Consider the following 19,007-nt stretch of genomic DNA (forward strand, 5'->3'; position numbering starts at 1 on the left):
CAAAAATTTGCCTCTAAATATGGTCAAATCAACTCTTGGCTATTTCATTATACAAAAAATTGTCTTACAAATAATCTCATGGGCTTTTATACAAAATTTGGCATTACAATAAATGCGATTCATCTCATCGCCATTTTAATATACAAATCATCTCATGGGCTTTTATACAAAATTTGGCATTACAATATGTGCAATTCAGCTCATCACTATTTTAATATACAAAATTTGGCATGTACATATGTACAAATCAGCTCATTGCCACTTAAATATACAAAATTATGCCCCTAAACATGTAAAAATCAGCTCATGGGCATTTATATATACAAAAAATGAATATAGAACAATTCGTCGATGATTTATACAAAATTCTCAAAATCATGCTACTTTGAACCGTAGAATCAATCAAGTGAGCCTTCAGGATCGGCTCTAACCCGTATTGTGTCAAGTATTGCCTCGTGGTCAGATTCACGAACTTTCCATAAAATCTTGTTATGAGGTCTACCACAATAATTCATCAAATGAATATTTGTTGCAACAACAAGGTTAGAGAAATGAAGAATATGTCTGTGTGTTTCAAAGTCCTCGAACAACCAAACATCAGAATTCTTGATAGGGTATCTCCGAAGCCATGTTCCTGTCACGACAACAGACCCTATTGGGTACTCAGTACCCTCTCTGTCAATGATTGTGGTTGTCAATTTTCTTTTAGGCTCAACACAACGACACAAATAGTAATTTGTTCCTTCTTCATTGTTCTCTTCTGTAACAACTGCATACACATGACCTGCATTTTATAAAGTGTTAATTAATACCAAAAATAAAGTATGATGTACAACAAAATGAACCAAAAAGAATCCTTGCAAAAAAATTAACTCAAAAAATCACCTAAATCCACTAGGTCGGATACATGGTCAAAATCCACTGATGTCTCCATCTGGCTCAATTGTAGTGCTTTGGAAATTTGATATGAATCAATGGGAACCAACGGTCTACAAGAACATTTGTCAACCCACTCTTCTAATTCACATTCTTCCCACAAATAATACATGCATGAAGAGCAAAAACATACCATCTGTCTCATATAAATTACCAGTGAACTTGAATTTGAACTCATAAATGAGTGCATGTCACTCAATCCTGCAACTGTACAACAATCTAGATAGTTTTCAATGTTAGATTCAGTAATCAACCAAAAATATCTACGAACCAATGACGTACCTGGACCCATCGTAGACTTACACCATCGCACAATTGTTTCTGCATCTACCAACTCAGCACCACCTTCATACTTCAATTCTTTCCTGGCTAGGGCTCTTTTCACACATGCTCCTGCACCATCGTGCTCTCCCTTACCATGTCCAGCCTCAGTGAAATTCCAAAAATATTGTACACCGCTTGTCACATGCATCCTTGTCAGCCAATAAAACATCCTTGCATTCTTGAATTGTGCGGTGCAATTATCTGACCATATTAAGTGTCGGTTGTATCGTATGTTCCTTTCCCTTAAACTATCATAGAAAACTTTAAAGAATCCTTGTACAAACTTCGATGAATGAGTACGATCATCACTTATGTAGAAGTGACACTCTCTTACAACCTTTCTATCCTCCTCTGTGCTATCATCTACATGCATGAATGCTGTGTACAAAAATCAAAACTTGTGTAGAGTGATAATACATGGATTGCACTTCATTTTGAGGTTGTAGTGTATAATTTTCAGCGAAATCAACGATAGAGACAATGGTGCCAAGAGGAAATGTGTCCTTACACAACTTGAATTGCTCATCTAACCATCGAGCTCTATGTGTATGCATTATGTACTCATAAACTAGTTTCTCTTGAAACATTTTCATAAATTGAGCTACACATATATCATTTTTCACTAGCTCACATCTCTTCAAATCTTTTCCATCTTTAACTCCATATGTGACTGTCTTGTATTTTCCGAAAGAAATTAGTTTCGTACCAATTTCATGTGTGCTCTCCAAATGTATGCATCTTGGTAAATGTTGCAAACCACCACATATAGCACAAGAACCTTCCAAACAAGGCATCTTATAATAAATGCAACCATCATGTCTATTACATAACACACTTGAAATAAATTCTCTTGCCGACTTTGGAGGTGCTTGTATATTACATTCCTGCAAAACATTGTTAGTGTGCAAAGTAGAACAAATATGACGAAAAATATCATAATGCATGGAAAATTCAATATGCATCCTACAAAAACACGTGGTGCATACATGATTAATCTTAATATAAAAAGGTTTTGCCATTTCAAAAAATCTTTGAGAAATTTTTATTTGAGGAAACTTTTGAAGGAATCTTTCATAAAATTTAGTTTGAGTCATATCCAAATAGTGTTTCGCATGTGGCTCACAATTTTTAGACCCAATTCGCCTTCTAACAACATCTCTTTGGTTGGGCGATACTCTTATGTTGTCATGCCAAAAATTTTCAATTAATGTTTTTAGTGCATCTACAACAACCTTGTCTTTGTGTGGTAGTCTACCCGAGAATGCCCAAAGAGAATTATTGTTAGGTTCCTCTATTTGTTCTCGCCTCTTTAATGCTTTACTTAATGTTGTTCTACGAACATTTAATGACTTACTTGTTTTGCTTATCAAACGATCTTTTTTTATTTTCTTGCTCATTATGGTTGATGTAATGACACGTCGAGTAGCATTATAATCTTTACTATGTGATTTTGAACCAATAGATTGATATGCATCAAATAGATTTCTGACAATAGTTCTTTCACTGTTACTTTCAGATGGCCTTAGGCCTAGAATTTTCATTCTCTCTAAAATTCAAATTTTTAATCATTTGAACAATTAATTGACATCTTGTGGTTTGATTTAATTTTTTAAAATAGTTTTGCCATATTCTTTTAACCATTCTCCTACAAGTTCGTTCATTCATTTTATTGGGCATTGACTTCAATATATTCTCGTCAATGTCAATTAGATACTTTGGTTTCCTACGAATGATTCTAGGAGGTGTTAACATCGGTGCATTATGTACATTCAATTCATCAAGTAGAGAAGGTGTAATATGTTCATCATTTAATGGATTATTCAATGTGGTATCTTCTTCAATTGCATTAGGTTCAAATGGTAAATTATCAAATGTTTCTTCTTCAGTTGCATTAGGTGCATTATATTCGTTTGGTAAATCAAATTGAGATGTTGAGGTTGACATACCTTCTTCTCCCATTGTTCTTATGTCACGCAATTTCTTCATACGCTGCCTTTGTCTTTCCTTTTGAGCCTCTCGTTGTTCCATCGTTCTTCTCTTGTTCTTTCCCATGGTTGAGATCGGTTGACCTAAATAGAACCATATTACATATATATGTAAAGAAAAGTTCATAAATAAACAAATAACCATAAATATGCATCTTATCACTATTTTTTGGAATCAAATTATTAAACAATCACAATTCAATCATTTGAAACCATGCAAAAACAAAAAACTACTAAAAACAACAATTCAATCATTTGAAATCATGCAAAATCCAAAAATTCACTTACTTTTATGTATACAACAGTGATAGAAGTGAAGACATAGTTCCAGTGGGGCCTTCAACGTCCTCAAAAACTCCTTTTGAGGCCATTGAGGCTCTTGGGAAACTAAAACTATGTCTATAAACCGCGTACGCGCTGTTAGACCATAAAATGTTGACAAGCCCAACGGTATTCTTTTTTCCCATTCTGGGTTGATAAGTAGCGCGTACGCGCTACTAAGCCTAAAAATGTTATCCCGGGGTATTGAATAATGGGAATAGTACCCCGTATGTGATTATGAGTAATAAGTACTGCATACGCGCTACTAAGCCTTAAAGAAGTAGAGAGAGAGAGAGAGAGAGAGAGAGAGAGAGAGAGAGAGAGAGAGAGAGAGAGAGAGAGAGAGAGAGAGAGAGAGAGAGAGAGAGAGAGAGAGAGAAAAGAGGGGGGTGGGAGAGGGAGAGAGAAGGAGAGGAGAGGGGAGAGGGAGAGAGAGGGAGAGAGGGAGAGAACATGGGGAGAAGGGAGAGGTAGAGGGAAGGAGGGAGGGAGAGAGAGAGAGAGGGAGAGAGGGTAGGAGAGAGAGGGAGAGGGGGAGGGAAGGTAGAGAGAGAGAGAGAGAGAGAGAGAGAGAGAGAGAGAGAGGAGAGGAGAGGGAGAGAGAGGGGTTTTAAGGGGTCATATGGTGGGATAATAAAATGATATATTAAATTTAAAGTTATGAATAGAACATCATACAACGAGACTCCAAGCGAACAAACAACGAGGCTTCACTAAAAAGCAAGTGTAAGAGCTTGACCTAACCCTAAGAGTACTGCCTAAGTTCTAAAACATACGATGCTATTAAATTTGCAAGGTTATAAGACTGAGATCGATTGTGACTATATGAATTACACACTTGATTTCTTTCATGGTTATGTACCATTCCAAGTTGTTTGACAAGTGATGATCATCATATACTACCACTGCCATGCATAAAACAAACTTTAATTTCTTTAGGTGACAGGCATTGTGTAACAACATGGGAACTCTCGCATAACCACCACTATCATTCTATAGGACATCATCTGTGTTACTCTCCTTCTTTCTCTTCCTACCTGTTGTTTTCTTCTGAAAAACATATTGCAGGTAGAGAGAGAGGGAGAGAGAGGGAGAGAGAGAGATGGGGGAGGGAAGGTAGAGAGAGGGAGAGAGGTAGAGGGAGGGAGAGGGAGAGATAAGAGGGGGGTGGGAGAGAAGAAGGGGTATGGAGGAAGGGAGAGAGAGAGAGAGAGAGAGAGAGAGAGAGAGAGAGAGAGAGGAGAGGGGGAGAGTAGGGGAGAGGGAAAGAGGAGGGGTCTTAAGGGGTCATAGGATACCATATGACCTCTTAGGAAACAATACGACCTCTAATGACACCTAAGGGGTCATATGGTGGGCTAATAAAATGATATATTAAATTTAAAGTTATGAATAGAACATCATACAACGAGACTCCAAGCGAACAAACAACGAGGCTTCACTAAAAAGCAAGTGTAAGAGCTTGACCTAACCCTAAGAGTACTGCCTAAGTTCTAAAACATATGATACTATTAAATTTGCAAGGTTATAAGACTGATCTCAATTGTGACTATAGGAATTACACACTTGATTTCTTTCATGGGTATGTACCGTTCCAAGATGTTTGACAAGTGATGATCATCATATACTACCACTGCCATGCATAAAACAAACTTTAATTTCTTTAGGTGATAGGCATTGTGTAACAACATGGGAACTCTCGCATACCCACCACTATCATTCTATAGGACATCATCTGTGTTACTCTCCCTCTTTCTCTTCCTACCTGTTGTTTTCTTTTGAAAAATATATTGCAGGTACTCTGACTCATCATGTTGCTTTGTTGACACTATTTTCCACATCCGCTCTGCTCATTAAAAACACATTCGAGAAGAATATTGCTACAGGTTTCCTTGTTTGTTACAGTAATACACCTGTGGTTCAATTTCAAACCCTATTCCTCCTATTCAATATACACACAAAAATCCATTAGTCAATTTTTTTAGGAGAGGATACATGATAAAAATCAAAGAGGAAGTTGCAAATAAGAAATAAATTCACTTACTTCTATAGAAGTGCAGACACAGTTGCAGTGGGGTATGGAGGGAGAGAAGAAGAGAAAGAGGGATGGGGTATGGAGAGAGAGAGAGAGAGAGAGAGAGAGAGAGAGAGAGAGAGAGAGAGAGAGAGAGAGACCTTGTATGCATTTGAGAGGGAGAGATGATACACTTACATGTGTATATATATGTTTAATATATTATATGTATATAAACATATTATATATACAATGTCATATTATACACATATTATATATTACATTTATTATATGTATATACACATATTATACATAGAATATCATATTATACAATAGCATGTACGCACTGTTTATAGTTAAGATAGCGTGTACGCATTGTTTAAGGGGAAACAAGCGCGTATGCGTTGCTTACACTATACATACCCCGTACGCGCTTTTTAAACCATAAGTACCCCGTACGCGCTTTTGACTGTTTAGGATTGGAAATAGGCCTGGATGACAAAGCTACGGATTGGAAGTTTGATTTCCCTCCATTTCTCTCATTTTTGACGTGTTTTATTTTAGCAACTTGGTTTATCGACTTTGTCATCATTAGGTTTACACTTCATAAAGTGGGTATTTCTAAAATTTCCACCATATTTTCACCCATCTTCTGAGATTTCTAACCATATAATTTGTTTTCAATTTGAACAACAATAACATATTATTATTGAATTTCTTTTACTAGTGTCTCCATAGTTCTCACGGACATAGGTGCACCATTTTTTGAATAACTTTTAATATACGTATCCAAATTTTAAAAAAATTATATATTATTGTAGTGCACTTGATTCTTTACAATAAAAAAAAAATAAATTGTATTTTCGATTTGTTTAGTGCAACTTATGCTTCGTGCACGAACAGGTACCGAATTTTCAGGATGTGCTCGATTGGAAAAATCATAAAAAAAAATACTCAACAAAAAATTACAAAAAAATACACATCTTCTAGTGCTCACTCTTAACTATTTTTCTTCCAAAGGATTTGTCAAAATACTAAATCTAACTATGACTTTTTTGATGCGCACGTCAGACACTATGTTATGTTTTTCAGAAAAAAAACAAGGTCATTTTTTCATGCGCGAAGGATTTGATCCCCTTAATCTTATCCAATTTTGAAAAAGTTTAGTAGTTTGGAAACTAGAGTTAGAGTACTACAATATTTGTTCTTTGATTATCTTCATATCTTGAGTGGATGACTTTCAAATTTTGCCTCTAAGTTTAGGTTCACCTGATTTCAAAAAAAAAGTGTCCACTTATACCCCCCTTTTTGACCACCATCTTTGTGCACTTACTGATCAGCCAGTATGATATACATATTTAAATTCAGATTTGTGCATCATTGAATATAAATTAAGATGTTCTTAATCAAGTCAATGACAGTTAATATCATATTAGATTAAGAAGGTAAATTTTATCTATTTATCCAAACATCATTAAAATAACATAACGTTACTGCCAGACATAACATATAAATATATATAGACATAATCTCAAGAATGCATAATACAATCAGATTCAGTTATGCAAATTATGGTAATACTGCAAATTCTTATAAGGAATAACAAATTGATTATAATGAAATGACAATAAGTGGTTAATGATGATACAAAGTAACACTAACAGGAAACTTTGATGACAATCTAATACACATCATTGTTGAACTTACCCCTATCTCATATAATCCCATGTTGGCTAGGCCCCACCATAATTAGAATATCCTAACTACTATCCTAAACCTTGCATTGACTGTCACAATTTGACAGTGAGTTGAGTTTGTCTATTAGCGAGATTGGGAAAGAGTTTGGTATTGAGTTTGGTGTTAGTGGAAGTTTTAAGGAGGTACACAATCATCATAATTAATGTTAGAGAGTGTTGTGTGAAGAAGAATGGCCATGAAAGGAGTGACTGTCCTTAGTGCTTGAGACTGTCACAAAAAGTGAGTGTTGCAGCAGTGAATCTTCCTTTGACCTTTGGGTGTTTGGGAGGGTAAAGACCCATGGTGGTATATGTTGAGTGGTTGGGAGGGTAAAGACCCACATATCAACTATTTGCTTTGACATCCTAGGATGGTGTCCACCTACTCTAAAACCTTATGGGCACTTTCTGTCTGATACTAACATATACATAACATGTGCCTCTCATATAACCCTATGTTGGCTAGGCCCCACCATAATTAGAAGATCCAAACTACTAAAAACACTAGATTCTCCCCTAAAAGGTTGTTGAGTCATAGAAGGCCTATCTTGATAGCCCTATAGTCTCTCATACCTAAAATATCTTTATGTCGATGATGGTCACATGTGACTACCCTATGGCCCCTACTATGCTCTAGACCTTTGTCCCTAATATTGATATTGGGTTTTTCTTTGAAATCCTATAGTAAGTCTAAATTCTCCTTTGAAGGATGGGGAGTCCTATGGACACTTTAGGCCCTTGATCAAGGTTACAAACTTCTCTCATGCCTCTTGTGTCCTCCCATGTACCTCCTTTTCCATAAGAGACTTTTCCATAGCAACCCTAAATTCATTTGGATTGGCCATGTGTAGGAAAACTGAAATTTTGGTCTTTCCATCCCTAATGAAATAATTGACAACTAACTTGTCTTGAATGTAATCTACAAATTACAAGAACTCCAAAAACTAACTCTCATGTTGAGCCACTACGAAACCTCATTATGTAAATTGTGAAACTCATCTATGCATCTTTGTCAAAAATATTTTGAAATAGAACACACTTTGAAGAACTCCAAAATGGTATCCCATGAGAGGGTTTCCAATGTGAGTTGGGTTAATTTTATCCTCCCAGTACCACAAGGTGGAAGCAAGTCCTCTAAAAAATTGCATTGCAAATTATGCCTTTAGGTTGTTCACATATAGATGCAACCCAAAGCATAAGTCCAAGCTAAGTAACCAAGACTTAGCCTCAATCCCTTTTGTGGATCTTAAAAATGTAGAGGATTGGAGATGAAGCAACTCTCGAATAGGATCCTTTGGCTCATGATATGTGCTTGCTATAGTCTATACCTCTTGTATTTATGCATGATGAGGCTAGGTAATGTGTATTGATCAATCTTCTATCTCCTCTATTTCCCAAATTCAAGGCGAACTCTTAATAAGCTCCCAAGATGCAAGTATATGCTCCTCTACTACAATTGGATCCTCATGAGGTGTCTTTGTTGTTGTTGAAAACCTATCTTGTATCACACCTGTCAAATTCTATAAGGCTTGTAAGATTTGAGGTCCATACTCAAGCTACTCATCTTGGTGAATACTCTCAAAGTGATATGACTCTTCTTGTCCCTCATATGAATGTGCTCCTCTTGAAGCACTATGACATGGATGACCTTTCCTTCCATTTCCTACACCCTATTTTCTAACCCACACCTCATAACCTTTACCTCACTTCCTATCATTATTACCTTCCATCTACCTTTCATATCCCCTCTCTTAACCTCCTTCACTTTCCTACATCCTATCCTAAACCTTAACCTCATACACATTTACTTTTACTTCACCTACCTAATGCCATTCCATCCTTCACATCCTTTTATCTCCCCCCATTCACTTTCCTACCTTCCAAACCCCTAACATATCCTAACTTACTCTTTCACCATTACATCCTTCATCACTTACCTCCCTATCTTACCCTAACCCACACCTCATAACCTTATACCTCTTAGCTTCCATTTTATACCACCTTCCTATCACGATACACTTATCCTCCCTTCCAAAACACCGATAAAAAATGGCACTCGATCACTACACAGTGTTCTCACGGTCTTGCAGCAGGGAGTTTCTGTCACAACCATTTATACCAGGATCCATACCCAAGGTAAACTCCTCAGCTAGAGCCTACGTTCAGGCCACTTCCAGCAGATGTCGGATACAAGAGTGGCACAATCTGTGGTTCTTCCCTATTTGATCATGCAGGTTTAGGTTACCCCGCTCCTTAATTAGGGTATGTCCTAAGAGGTTATGCCTATAAAGAGGATAATTGATCATTCCATTTGATCAACCATCCAATTCAATCTTATTTATCTCTTTTTGTACCAGACAATGAATATGAGCTGGGGAAAAAAAATTATGAGCAGTGAAATTCATTATAAGAAGGATGCAACTTGATCATCAATCAAGACAAATGCAACCTCCTATGTAAAATTCAAACAATTTCATCACTACATCAAGCAAATTCGACACATTGTCACAAACATAACGATTTTTTCTTCAAGAAAACATCCTGTGAATGAATTGGTTGATTACCCTACCTTTTTTCTTCAACCGGATCTTGGCGGCACCCAAATCCAGAACTGTTTCCCTCCTTGTAATGCCCAATTTTTTTGTGAATATGGCAAAGGTCGATGAGACGAAGAGGCAAGATTAATGTTTATCAAATGACTTGATCTTTTTTTTAAGTAATGCCCAAGGTCGTTGGAATTTCGACAAACGTGGGCATGGGCACTTTTTCTCAAAAAACACAAATTTCATTGCTAATTCCTTCTCTGTCGAAACCAAATGTTGAATTATCATCGGAATTCCGACGAATGCAGGCATTTTTCCCAAAAAAAATCAAATTTGCTCATAATATACCTTCTCTGTCAGAAACCTCCATCAAAATTTTAGGCCAAATGTATTAGTGGCTCATTCGCTGTCAAGGGGATGGTAGTAGGAGCGACATACTTGTTTACCACATGATTCCAATATTGAGCACCCAATCCTTTGATGTATATCTTCATCTGATCTTTCCATATCCGGTAGTTGTCCTTGGTAAACTTGGGACCCTCCTTCTTCATCATCTTTCTTCAGGATCTTTCCCTCAAGCTGTTAAGCTTTATGCACACAAAGGATCAATGCTCTAATAGCAATTGTTAATCTTAGAGGATCTGGTTAATACTAAGATGGGGGTTGAATCAATATTAACAACAATTTCAAACTTAAAACTTGAACTTATAAAACTTCACCAAATCAATCATAAACTAGTAATAAGCTCTTTACCATTACCGATAATTACTGATAACCAACTGTTAAACTGATTTAAGAAAACTGCTCATTAAGTGTTCATCAACATGCATAAACTGAAAGTAAATCAAATCAGCAAATCAAAAACATTCACCACATGAAAACCATGTTTTTCACATAAAAACCCAAATAGGGAAAAACCACGGTGGGAATTGGTACCCACAAAAATTATGCACTCTTTCAGAATGCACACTGTTAGGAGCCTAGCCCAGTTAGGAGCTTACAAAGATGCCTTGTTAGGAGCAGACCCTGTTAGGAGTCACCTGGTTAAGGGATTTAGATGATGAGCCCTGTTAGGAGCTTTGACCCATTAGGATCAACCTCGCAAGAGGATTTAACACTCAGATGTTGAACTACCCTGTTAGGGGATTTACAATGTAAGGCCTGTTAGGACCTACACAGTTAAGGGATTTTGACTACTACAACTATTAGGGAACAACAGTGAATGATCTGGGTATAGCACTTAACTGCTTGCTTGATCAGATCTAATTTTTCTCCAAATCTTCTACACTCTAGTAGATCTCTCACACTCTAGTTTGACTTCACACTCTTCTCAAAACCATTGACACAACAAACATCAACTGTACCGACCTAAATAACCTTTACAACTTAGTCGGTTACAAAATCCTAAGACTTACAACATAGATCATCACAGATCTTTACAACTCATTATAGATCATCATATGGATCATTACAATCAATTACAAATCAATAACAGTCGTTGAATGATCACCGCACCTCGATTTGATACTCTTTCAAACCCTTAGCTCATTCCACTAAGCACTTTGCACATTTGCAAGAAATTTTCTCTTGATCGCGCCAAAAAATTATTCAAACACTTCACGCGGTTCTAGCCATGTCATCAGTAATATTTGAACTTGATGTAGATCACCGCCAAACTAAAAATCATTACCGGTTAAGAGAATTATTTACTGGTCCTTAAACCCATCTTAAACCCTAGCAAAAATACAACAAAAATGATAAACATGACTTCCGGTAACCAAAACATGATGCGGTTCTAGTCAGATACATATTACAATGATACAAACTCACATTCCAAACCGCAACACTTCAATCATCACCACTCGCCAAATCTAATCAAAACATTTCCTCGTTTACCTGTTAAGGTCCTAATTCCAAGTTTCTTGTTTCTTTACCAGTAAGGTCTTTCCAACACACCAGAAAGACTAAGATGAAAAAATACAACATAGTAAACATCAGTTGCCATCAATGACAACACAAATAACTGATCAAAGTCATCCAATCATGCAATCTCAATCTCTTCATCACAATGTCATCATAAACAATCCTTTATCGATTCAGTAATCATTCTTCATCTGCATCAGTTATGCCAATCATGCCAACAGTAAAACACTTCTCAAACTTAGAATTGTGTAAATGGTGCTAAGTATTTTTAACAACTACAAATCCTGGATAATGATGTCATTCTATTAAGTCTCAAAATTATTACTCCACTTCCTAGCACAATATTTCACTCACAATTCACTCATTAATTGACAACCCTAGCCCTATGGGTGAAATCATGTGCTAGGAAGTGGAGCAATGATTTTGAGACATAGAACCTCTTATGTAAGGATTGAATTTGAAGACTCCCCTGCACATTAATTAGACCTCAATACTGAGTTAATAGTGGTAAATGTTGAGGCTAAAGTTGAACTCCAAAGAAGTATCCTAAAACTTATTAGTCCATCATAAAATATAAATGAAAGCTACAGGAAACCTAGCTTCAACCAATAAAGTAACATGAAATAAACAAAACAAACAAGATTATACTCTCTATTATTTACACCTCGTTGTGTCCTAACTCCACTGTTCCTGGTTGCAGATTATTTTTCTCTCAGACAAGCACTGGTAGCTTCCAAGATGGCATATGAAGAATAGACTAATAGTTAACTGATACTATTATATGCAAATGATATTAAGCTAACATGCTATGAAAATGATTTATTCTAAAAACTCTAAAAATGCTATTGGCTTCAAACTCAAACTCACGAATGCAAGATCAAGACTCCTAGAATGACTGTAAAATTAGCTAATTAGACTATTAGACTATTAGAAAAAAAACGGCTTAGGAGACCTCTAATTATAGATTTTTGAGTGCATAAGCTTAGGTGGCAAAGATCAACGGTCATGATCAAATCTTGCAATTTGGATGGCTATAAGCAAGAGGTTGGGATGTGAGAGAGAAAGATGAAAGATGTTCCTCCTACTACATGATGGAGGAAAAGGTGGAAAGAGAAGGCAAGTGTCATTCCTCTCACCTTGACTGAGGATGGAGACTAAGAGAATATAGGATAGTTGGAGAAGATTTAGGGATAAGAGGACAAGTGGACTCAAATTCCTCCAAAGATGTAGGAAGGTTAGAGAGAATATAGGGAGGTTGAAGAATGTGTGTACGTACACACTTTTTGGAGAGTGAAATGAATGTTGAAGATAATGATATATTAATATTAAAAATATTAATATCTTTAGCCACATGATGGAATGAGTTGTCAAAGAAGAAGTGATGTGGAAATGAGGGGAGATTTAAATAATTTAAAAAATTATTTATTTAAGAAGACTATAGGATAGTAGATAAAATAATAACTAAATATTGGATATTTAATTGATTAGAAGAAAGGCTAAATGAATTAAATAATAAAATGTTTTAATTAATTAATAGAAGAATGAATTAAATAAAATAATCTTTTCAAATTAACTATTTAATAGAAGAATAATTATTAAATAAATATAAAATATTTATTTAATTGCTCATAGCCAATTTTACGTGTATACATTTTGCCCCTCTTTAAAATAATGTTGAGACAACATTGTTTAAAAGATTATATCAAGTCTTGATAATGCGCCTGACGAAGATAAAAATCCTAATTGTGTGCCCTCTCGGGAGATTGATCGTGAAATTGTTAAAAAATTTGGATTGAACAATTGATCTCATGATAATTGATTGAAAAGATTTGATAATAGGCCTCTCAATTAAATTCATTTTTGAAAAACAAATAAAATTGCCCCACTTGAAACATTAATTACCCCTTGCAAAATCCAAAAAAGGGTATTAATAAAATTAACCTAAGTTAATTTTATCCTCATTTGCATTCTTGTGAGCTTTTGGAAGAGAAAAGAAATTGGTGTTGAGTTGGCAAAATGGTGACCCCATTCGAGAGCCATCGATTGGAGCACGTGCGATGATACCAAAGACTTGCTGAGTACGGCCCACCAGTGAGTGACCTATCCCAAGCTTGTTTGTATCTTTTCGTACAATTTTTCATGTCTTTCGAACATGTTAGGGCTAGTTTTAAAATTTTCTGATTTTTGCGTTTAGGTTTAGCGCATATGCATCGTAGTTTAGTGCATCTGGTAGGTATGTTAACACTTTTGAAAGTTTAGTGCTTCCATTATGTATGTTCTCACCTTTGTTAGGAATATTTGTGCATATGATTTTTTAGTGCTTCTGCCCATTAAATTCGTGCTTTTGATCGTTATGGTAGCACATTTGATAGTTTTGTCACAACCCTTCTTCATCACCTTTTGATTTAAATACAAAACTCTATTATATTTCTTTTGGATAAACTATTGAATGAATATTGTAAAGGAAAAAAAAATAATAATAAATCACACACACACATGGGAAATATATATATATATATTTTATTTTGTTATTTAAATTCCCTCACCCAAATTAAGGCACATGTTGTAGGAGGAATAAGAAGCTTCTAGAGGCTTCTCCACCACCTTGCATGTAACTCCTCCCACTAAGTCTAATCATTTTGCATGAAGGCCAAATTGGGAGAGAATCTCTTTTTTTCAATTAAAAATTAGGTAGTGGAAATTTGAAATTTTTTATATAAAAGATGTACAAGTTTCAAAAAGAGTGGTGGCTATTCCATAAGAAATTCTGCAAGTAAAATTTTCCTTTGTAGTCAATTTTCATTTTCAGCTAAGATTTTGTTTGGGAGGACTTCTCTTCAAATTTGGAGGATCAAGGAAGATTCGTGGAGGACTCTACACCATTTTCAAGCACCCAGGTTCCTTTCAAATTTAGTTTCGTGCATCTTATTCTTGTTGCAGATTAGATGTGATTAAATTATTGATGAGAATGAGATCCATTTGTTTCAGATTTTGATAAGAATTAGTTTCAGTTTTTGATAAGAAGTAGATTAAATTGTTGATGAGAATGAGATTCATTGTTTCAGATTCTTGATAAAAATTTGTTTCAGTTTTGATAAGAAGTAGATTAAATTGTTGATGAGAATGAGATTCATTGTTTCAGATTCTTGATAAAAATTTGTTTCAGTTTTGATAAGAAGTAGATTAAATGGTTTAGGAGATTAGAGTCATTTGATGAAAATTAGATTCATTGTTTTCAGATTTTTTTTGATAAAAATTAGATCCATTCATTTCAAATTTTGATAAGAATTAGATTCATCCAGATTAAATCGTTAAAATATCTTATTAAGTTTTAGATTTGAATTTAGAACTACCTTTATCTCCTTTCTCCAGAATCTTTTCTCTAGTTATTGATTTAAAGTCTGAAATGTATTCTTTTCTCTAGTTTATTGATTTAAAGTCTGAAATGTATTCTTTTCTCTAGTTTATTGATTTAAAGTCTGAAATGTATTCTTTTCTCTGGTTATTGATTTAAAGTCTGAACTGTATATTTGAAAGGATCTTGCTGTAATCAATCTCTCTAAGATTTCTCATTTTCTGGTTATCTAAATCCTCTGTAGAAATACGTTTAAGATTTTCCCTGTGTGTACAAATAAATTATCTCTTTTCTCTGTGAATAGATCTCCTTGTATAAAGAACAAAAGAAATGAAAAAAAAAAAAGAAGAGAAGAACCTCTCTGGTTACTGCTTCATTGTATTTTGTCCCTGAAATTTAATCTGTAACATTATTATTATTATTATTATTTCTAACATACCTGTTATCTACCCTTCTCTGAGTGATTTTCAATAATTTGAAAATGCAATACTCCTGCATCAAAAAATAATAATAATATATATATATATAAACATATATATTTATATACATATATATATATAAACAAAAAAAAAAAGGGAAATCATTCAAACTTTAAGAAAAATCCCCCTAAACCTTCGTAACGCACGACGTTTAACGCAAAAGGGCGTCGGCATGCAGCACGGTTACATTGTAACCGTCGCAGGGGTACGGAGGGGCCCGCGGTGTCCCCTCATCCCTGCGGACCTGCGCATGCAGGGCCGCAGGGGTGATGGGACCCGTGGTCCCCACCCCGCACCCTATTTACTACCCAAAGTAAAACAAGTTATTTAATTAAAAGTTTTTTTTCCCTTTCTAATTTGTAAATTGAAATTTTAATTTGGGGTTTTTTTTTAATATATATATAAATTAATACTCTATGTCAATTACTATTGGTTACTTAGTTAATTTTTTTTTTTAGTTTGATAGTAATGGCATTTAGGAAATAATGGTTTTTTTTGTTTTTCAGTGTAAACTTTAAGATATCGTATTTCGACTTAGAAAAATTGGGCTAATATGTAGCAAGTTCATAATTAAATTATCCTTAGTAAGTTTTAAAATTGTAGACTATATTCTCTTAAAATTAAGTTACTCAACCCATTAAGAATCATTGGGACACTTGATTGGTCTTTAGAGATTAACTTACATTAGTACGATTTGAACCAAATGCTTAAATTTAATCGTTATTTTGGACTCGTTAGATCTTCTTACGTCATGCAAATTTCTCATAGATTAATTACTTTCATTGATGGTTCATAGCATGCGAATTATTTATGGAATAATTACATCTTTCATGCAAGTATACATGTAATTACTATTATGCAAGTTTCGTGATGGTCATTATTATGCAAATTACACTTCAAGTAGTTATTTCAATTATTACGCTTTCATTTTTGTTTTCGTAGTTAGAAAACTAAACAAAGGAAGTTGGAAAACCAAAACTAGCAGCGTTCGGTATATATGGTGCCTTTGGGTCACGCTTACGGGTAATGCCGTTGTGTTGAACTACTGCACTTAACGCCTAATAAAGATGCATTAACAACGTCTGTGGCATCGTCCCTATAAATCATTGGGGAGTAATAAGGGACATTTGGAAGTTAAAATCCAAGGGGCGGGTAATCCCTCTTGGATCGATAATTTAATAAGATAACTTTTAAATGATTTTCACATCCGTTGAGATACACCATAGTAAACCCCTTTTTAAGGATGGTCAAGTTAAATACCCTCATGAAATTTACTTTCTTTATTTATTTATTTCATCTCGAAGGGATATTGGTGATTTGCAATTGGGTGACGCTCATGATAAGTATTAGGGTCTAGTTATTTTGTTTAGGCCACAAGCAATAGGCCATTTTGAGCCTTCGCTTAAGCGCTACCATCGTGGGTAGCAACTGCAGAGAAACTGTCTGGGATACTGACCCTAGAAAGGGTTGCGTACCCACAAATCAGTTTACATCAAACCATAGATTAGAAAATAGAACTACATATTTTACGCCTTGATCCCGTGTCGAAGCGGGTATGTAGGCAGTCTTGGGATGGAGTTGTCCCTCGTACTCAGGCGTTCGTGGGTGGGGTCTAGGCTTGGTTGAGTAAGAATCCTAATTAAAAAATAAGATAATCAATTTAATTCAATGCATACTCGGAAGGAATCCCATATGGATTCGCTTGACTTCCCGAGGCTTTAAGCCAAATTCCGAGGCGGAATTCAAGCTTGTATTATTTTTAATTACTCCTAAGGACGGCGACCTCGGTGCATTCTTGTTAGAAGAGTGTAGTACTTAGTGAGTGGCTCAGGACCCGAATGGTCCCGATGAGTCTAAGTCTCTGGCCAGAGCATCTCCTATCCCGTTTGGATGGATGCCTACCCTGTATGGGTAGATGCCTATCCCGTATTGGATAGATGGAATATTACGTCCCGTATGGACAATTGCCTAACCCGTATGGTTAGAAGCTCATCCCGAATGGATGAATGCCTAATCCTAAGTGGATGGATGCCCAGAGTATGCAATTGAATAAAACATAATAATAAAAAAAAAAAAATACTCAATTTTTGTGGAAATCAATTTTGGTGGGTTATTACAAGTTTTCCCGCTTTTGTGCAATTTGTTCACGCAAATGATTAATATGTTATCACTTTCACTTCTGTCAACGCTTGTGTTGAATAAAATAGCGCTTTTGTTTGGATGAACAACACATTTTGTTAAAATTAAATTTGTTTGATTTTGATTATGTTAAAATTAAATTTTGATTTGACAATTGATGTGTAATTGAATAGATTGATAGACGATTGATGTCTGATTGATAGAGGATTTGATAAATTTGATCGATGGGATAGATGATTGATTGATTTGATTGATTGATAGAAAACCATGATTGATGGTTTGATTTGATTTGATATCTCTAAGAGGTCGATTCAGTCTCTGATGAAGAGCGTGATAGATTTGATTGAACGCATTGATTGATTGTATGATTGATCGTTTGATTGATTTATTGATAGATTAGTGATCTTTTGAGATTTGATAGATAAATGATTGATAGAGGATAAATTCTCTTGTTTAAACAAGAGAAACTTGATGTTCTCCAGTGTCAGGAGAAATTCTCGGCCATGCGTCATCTAGTTCCAGAGTTGACACAGGAGGAGGTGAGACATATTGATGCATGTGTATTGCATCACCTCTTGTATATGCCTAACATTACACATAAAAGGGGGTTATTGATTGCATTAGCTCAGAGATGGCATAACGAGCATAACACATTTCACCTACCCACTGGTGAGATTAGTGTGACGCTCGAGGATGTCTATTGTATCTTACACATCTCCGTGACTGGTAAGTTAGTCCAATACGATTACGAGGATCTTGGAGGGACAGAGGCTTGCATAGCCATGTTTGCAGATGACAACATTGATGGAGGAGAGGTTAGATGAGAGGACATGATTATGCACTATGAGACTCTCCCGGTGATTCTTGCAGGCTCAATTGGCGGATTCATTTGTCCTGATAGGAGATCTTGAGGTTTTGTTGTTGGTTGGGGTGGGAACTTACTGAGCATGATGCAACATCAGAGTCGTTATGCATGGGGTGTGTGTATTCTTGCACACTTATATAATGATCTACATCAGGTTGTTTATGATGGCGGGGCTAGTCTGTTGACTGGATGTACACTGCTACAGGTTTGGTGCTAGGAGCACATTGTTGTTACCCGACTTATTCATGATAGAGTTCGTGGTGAGGGCCAACCATATGTATATTTGTACAAAGGTATCATTACTCGGCCGAAGCTGGGTAAGCTTGAGTTTTGGCAATGGGTTTTAGACTCCATGGATAGTGTGATTTGGAGACTATATATTGATTG

This window comes from Cryptomeria japonica, chromosome 8, assembly GCF_030272615.1.
Source record: "Cryptomeria japonica chromosome 8, Sugi_1.0, whole genome shotgun sequence".
NCBI lineage: Eukaryota > Viridiplantae > Streptophyta > Pinopsida > Cupressales > Cupressaceae > Cryptomeria > Cryptomeria japonica.